This window comes from Rhinolophus ferrumequinum, chromosome 7 (genome assembly GCF_004115265.2).
Source record: "Rhinolophus ferrumequinum isolate MPI-CBG mRhiFer1 chromosome 7, mRhiFer1_v1.p, whole genome shotgun sequence".
Classification (NCBI taxonomy): domain Eukaryota; kingdom Metazoa; phylum Chordata; class Mammalia; order Chiroptera; family Rhinolophidae; genus Rhinolophus; species Rhinolophus ferrumequinum.
Window position 1 is genome coordinate 40,887,941 of NC_046290.1, and position 6,000 is coordinate 40,893,940.

Genomic DNA, 6,000 nt, shown 5'->3' on the forward strand with positions numbered 1-6,000 from the left:
GGCCCAGTCTAGGCCACATACCACCCTTAAGCTTGTTCAGGTGTCCAAAAGGTAAGGACCTTGATCAGTAGCTTCCTGGTTGTATTGGGAGAAAAGGTGAAGAAGGTGTATATTTTCTGTAATAGACAGAACAATGTGTCCACTCCTGTGACAATTACTTTTTTGCAATGTAACAAATCACCCCAAGGGTGCCTAGCCAATCAGAGCAGATATTGGCCCTGGGCAATTATCCTCACCTTATTTAGTTTGTATTGCCAGAGTAACAAGCCTTACCCCCAACAGAGCTTCTGATGAAGACCATGTGGCAAATCCTCAACAACAGCTCCCAAAGGTACAAACTCCTCTAGGAGGACAACTCTGAGGATAGTTCTCACTCTCTCCTCTCCCAGAACAGCTTCTAGTTCCCTCCATAGCTGCACAGCTCAGTGAAACTCTCCCAGAGGGAACTCCAGTGGGAGTTCACCGTGGAATTGGGCTGTGCTGTCAATAGCAAAGCTACATAATTCTTTCAAGGAACTTGATCAAAGCACCCAGGAGTTGCGTTCGGAAAGCCAGTCCTCCACTTGAAATACACACCTTAGCTACCTCCTCAGCAGCCTTTTACCTTGCCCTGAAGCGGGACATAGATTCAGGTAACACCTTCATAATCCCTCAATGCACCTTAAGGGCTGGAGTGTGGAAAGTCCTGCGCTAGCTGAAAAAGTCTGTCTGCATCCAAGTTTCCAGAAGACTAACAAAGAGCCAAATTCAGGCTTCATTTATATTTCCTCCACCCAAGATTTGCTCATGTGATGTGTTTCTGGGACTGTATATCAGAAATGAATGCCATTCGAGAAATTCCCGAGTATTTGTAAACATTGTATGTTTCTTAATATTCAAACAACTTTAATAAAGAGTATAGGTAGCAACATATGTGTATATTTGATACCTCCACTTATAGCCAAAGTTTTATCTTTAGATCAAAACTATAAAAGGTATCTTGCTGCTATTAATAAATATAATTTAAAGAAAAAAGAGGGAACACTAAGGGAACAGATAACGACCTTAGGAAGTGGAGACAGACTGTGCTGAACCCAAGGACAATGAAGGTCAACTGTACATTCCTTTCTTTGACATGATCAACAAGAAGGTCAGATAGTCAATAATCAATGGTAGTGCTGAGAGCAAAGGCCTTAAAATATCTGTTTGGTTGCTACGTTTTATTTGGTGTTGTGTTGTCTCAAATTCCTTTTGTGTTGCTTGCTTATAACCTTTCCATTACTATTCTGGGTATGCTGAATATCCACAGATTTTTAAAGAATTATTTCTTAATCAAAAGAATGGAGGAGTATTTATTTATTCAAGTGACTCTATGAACACAGTTTTTCTTTCTAGTTTACAAAATCGATGTTAACAGATAGATCATCCTGTAAAAAGACAAATCATTCCAATCCGCCTTTTAATGATCCAGTATGAAGAACTGCATATTAGCTTGCTAAAGACTTACTCTTATTTCATGAGTATTTCATTCATAGCAATCAGGTAATGTCATTAATGCTCTATCATATTAAAATAGTTCACCATTACTGAACTTTTTCTTTCTGAATGGCCCGTTTTAATCTTCATTCTTTAGTACTCATTTAGTGCATTTTATACCATTAATATAATCTCAAACAGTGCTCTGATTTTTACACATACTGTTATTTGGGGCGATTTCATTAAGAAGCACAACATTGGATCAATGGACATGCACTGGCTCAAGTAGCAATTGACCTTCTTTCAAGTCCTGGCTTGGCCACCTACCAGGTATGTGCCCTAAGAAAAGTCAGCAATTCACACTGAATCATTGTTTTCCAAACTTTGCTGCACGTTACAATCACCTAGGGAGCTTCTAAATATTCCATTCACCAGCTCACTTCCATGTCCATGACATTTCAATGCCTGGGCTTGGGAACCAACGTGAACCAAAGTTTGGGAAATGTGGCACCACTTTATTAGATGAGCTGAGGTCCTTTCAATTCTAGAATTCTGTTTCTGTGGCTTATATGAGTCAAGGTATTCAGTAAAAAGAAAAAAAAATCAACTGGAAGAAATTAGGGAATTAACGGGACAAACTGAACTTGTTTAAGGACTGCGAAGTAGAGAGAAACCTGCAGTTGAAGTCCGCAAACAGGATGGAGCCTCTTTTGAGGAATGAATTGCTAGAGTAGATTTTACTTGTGTCCTACTCTGACCATTTCTGCCAGAACACGAGGAGTAAGAACAGAGGTTCTAAGAACAAAAATACATTTCAGACAGCAACTGTCCAATGGAGGAGAGACTGGTCATACTATGTGGAATGTGTACTGGAGTATATAAGAAGGAAACACACAAGACTCCATTATTTTATTCTCTTGTCAACATTTGCCTCTCTCATTCTCTCCCCGTCCTCTCACTTCCCCTTCTTCTATGAGGCAAGAAGGATGGTGTATCTAGGATTCTGACTGCTTGTGAATATGAGTTTTGTCCCTTTATTAGAGGTAGGAGAGTGGTCTTTTTAGTCTTGCTTAGGGTAATCAGGGACCTATTTGATGGATCTGTAGGGTGGAAAGAGATATAACAATGGTTGTAAGAGGCCTTAATTAAAAAACAGAACAAATGCCTGCTAGCATAGATTGGTAGGACATACAATATTTAAAGCAATCCATGCATATCTTTATCCATATTAGAAGGCAAGTGATCTATCAACCAGCTCATGAATGAAACCATAAATTCTTCTCGACAAAAGAAGAAATAAATGCAAATTAAAACATTGTGGGAGTTTATTACAGGCCTCTCAACTAATATGGGAATGAATGATATCTTTTGAAAGCAGTTTATAAAAATGATACAAAGACAGGATAAAATAATACAGAGTTGCATTTATCTGGAAATGCCTTCAAAGTTTCACCTGCGTTAAGTCTTACAGTGCCTGAGTGCAGTGCTTGTTAAGTAAGTTAAGGAAGTGAGTGAATTTTGCTTTTTGTTTAAAGGTATCTTTAATCATTCTGAACCTTGCTTTGCTAATGCTTTTATTTCTCTAAAGTTAGAGGAAACAAATAGTCTGAGAAATGGATCTGTACCATCCCTTTAGTACCGCAGATATTTTTAACAGCTTTATTGAGATATACATGGTACACAAGAAACTGTACATTTATCAAGAATACACAACTATCACCACAATCTAGATAACGAACATGGCCCATATCCCCCAAAGATTCCTCATTCCTCTTTGTGATTCTTCCCTCTTGCTTCTCCTGGAAGCTTGTCCCCCATCCCCTGACAAATGCTGATATGCTTTCTGTAATAAAAACTAGTATGAGGTCAGTCTAAGGAAGGGCTTTATAATACTTAGAAGTATCACAAATGGACTAGATTACCCCATAGTTTATTATGATGAGATCTCTCAAACTGAAAGTATTCTGGAAAAAAGTGGAAAGTCACTTACTGGAAATTTTGTGATAGAAATTCATGTTTTATTATTTGGAATATCGTGTTAGATTACTTTTCAGTTCTTGGACATCAGAGCACATAATCTTCTATAGCCATAGAAGTGAGCCATAGTTTGAAGGAATAAATTCAACACTCTTACCTCATTCTGTAAATCATATAGCAAATGCACTTTCACCATTGGGAATAATAATAATATTTATATTGTTTAAGCCAGTAAGCCTCTATTTCCCCAAAATGTTACTTCTCCATTTAATATGAAGAGGTTTCCAGTCTTTCAGAGTATGATTTAGTTTTTACAGTATCACCTGAAGAAATGTAATACACAGCAATAAGAGTTTGTGTTCATGAAACCAAATTATAGGTAAAATCAACCTCAAAGAATGGATCAGATCTGTGTGATCCTATTTTCCAATGACTCTGGGGCCCCAGACTGGATTTTTCTGAGATTTTTCATCTTCAATAACAATATATATTGAAGAACTTCTACTGTGTAAGATACAGGGCTACACTACTCTTTGTAGAAATGGCTACAAGGAGTATCTACGTATGTGGGTAATTATTCTTTAACATCTCTGCTGTATCAGTCATGATCTTAACAGGAAACAGAAGGCAGTTAAACAAAAGGGTTTAAGTGAAAGACTTAATGTGCTACTTACAGAGGTGTGGGTGTGATTTTATAACACAAAGCTGTTGTCACCTTAAGGCCTAAAGGAGCAAAGACGTGATCAGTGTTACCAGAGCTGGCAAGAGCTGGACCCACAGATGTGCTTGTCTGACAGGATCTGTGGCTATGCACAAATGCAGGACTGCCCGAACCATGCTGCTCGTTGTGGAGGGAGAGAGGGGAATAAATATCTCACCCCACCCTACCCCCAACCTCTAATCACCAGACAGAAGTCATAAGATTGGAATCCCAGGAAATGATTTCACAATTGTATGCTGTGAAGTAAAGGGCTGTACTTGTTTATTTGTTATTATCTATGATTTATCCATTATAAAATATGAGCCATGAGAGCAAGGGACATTATTTAATTCACTACTGTCTCTGCCACCCAAATAACTCCTGGCACATAGGAAGTATTCAATAGATATTTGTTCAAAGGTTGTTTGCCTAAGTATAAGTTCGAATGGCTGCTGTTTTCAAGATAAACTTCTTGGAAAAGACAGACTTCAAATTCACTTTCCTAAATGGAAAATTATTTAACATCTAGATAAAGACTTGCCAAATAAGTAGCTAATGGGAACAAAACTTTAACTGGATTAGAACAAAACACATGAAGGACCAAAACTTCAGCGCCAGTGTTTGCCTAGAAACAGGTGTGGGGTTAAGCCAAAGAAAATCGATGCAATAATTCTTGGTGAAAAGATTCAGCCAACATTAGGGAACCACATAATCTAAATGGATTCTCATTTCCGACTAGTACAAGGAGCCAGAAAACCTCAAAATGAATAAACTCCCATATAGCCCTTTGATGTGAGACTTGCAAAAAGGCACCAGAGAAAATGAAACCCGACAGCTCTTCAGACAGAATCTGCTCTGGCCAACGAAATTAATGTCAAACAAAATAAAAACCTAGGAAACTGCTTAAATTAGCCCTGAGAATAAAGAGTTCTCCCCCTCTTTTATTTGAAGTCACTTAGATATTAAATAGTTTCTGAAATTACATAATTTTAATTTATTCAAAATAGGTGGCCAAAATGAAAAGCCCATAATTTTCTTTAGCCCAAATGGTGTTTATTTTCTCATTTAATATTTACTGAGCATTTACTATATAACAGTAACTGTTATCAAACATACAAAAATGAGTAAAGGACAATTCCTGCCTTCTAGGGAATTACAATCACATAGCAGAAAGGATATGAAAGCTAATGATTAGTTACATGACAAGTGCTATAGAGAGGTAAAAAGAGGCATGATGAAAACACAGAAAAGGGAGCAGTAGGCACTGCCCAGAGACATCAAGCAGGCTTCCCGGAAAGGATGCCATATAAACTGAGTCTTAGTATATAGACATTTTCTACTTGAACAAGAGAACGTGGGAATAGAGAAGTCATGGCAGGCACTCCATAACACTGCCTATATTTGCAGTTGCATTCACAATGCTGTTATTGCGAGCAGATATTTTAATTGTGATGAACTAAGGAGAAAAAGTGAGAGGCAGGATTAATTGATAAAGGATACAGTCGTGCCATAGGAAGACCAAATGACTGTAAAGTGAGCTATATGAACTACAGGTTCACAATAGTTCGATAGAGAAAAGTAAGAAAAGAATAAAGCCATCATACATCACAAGTCAAATGGACATTTAAATCTCAAATGAAACTGCACCACTGAAGGCAGGACCCCGTTCATATTACAAGTGATAATTCAGTTTTAGCAACAGCTTCTGCTACATTGAATCATGTTCTTAGTTTGACCTCATTTGACACCTTAATTTGATACGTGTGTGTGTGCATGTGCATGTGTGCCTATGTATATGTATATATATAAAATTGACTACAAGTCCCTGAGTACTCTGTTTCCACCTGCCCTAGCACACTTAGCTCTCT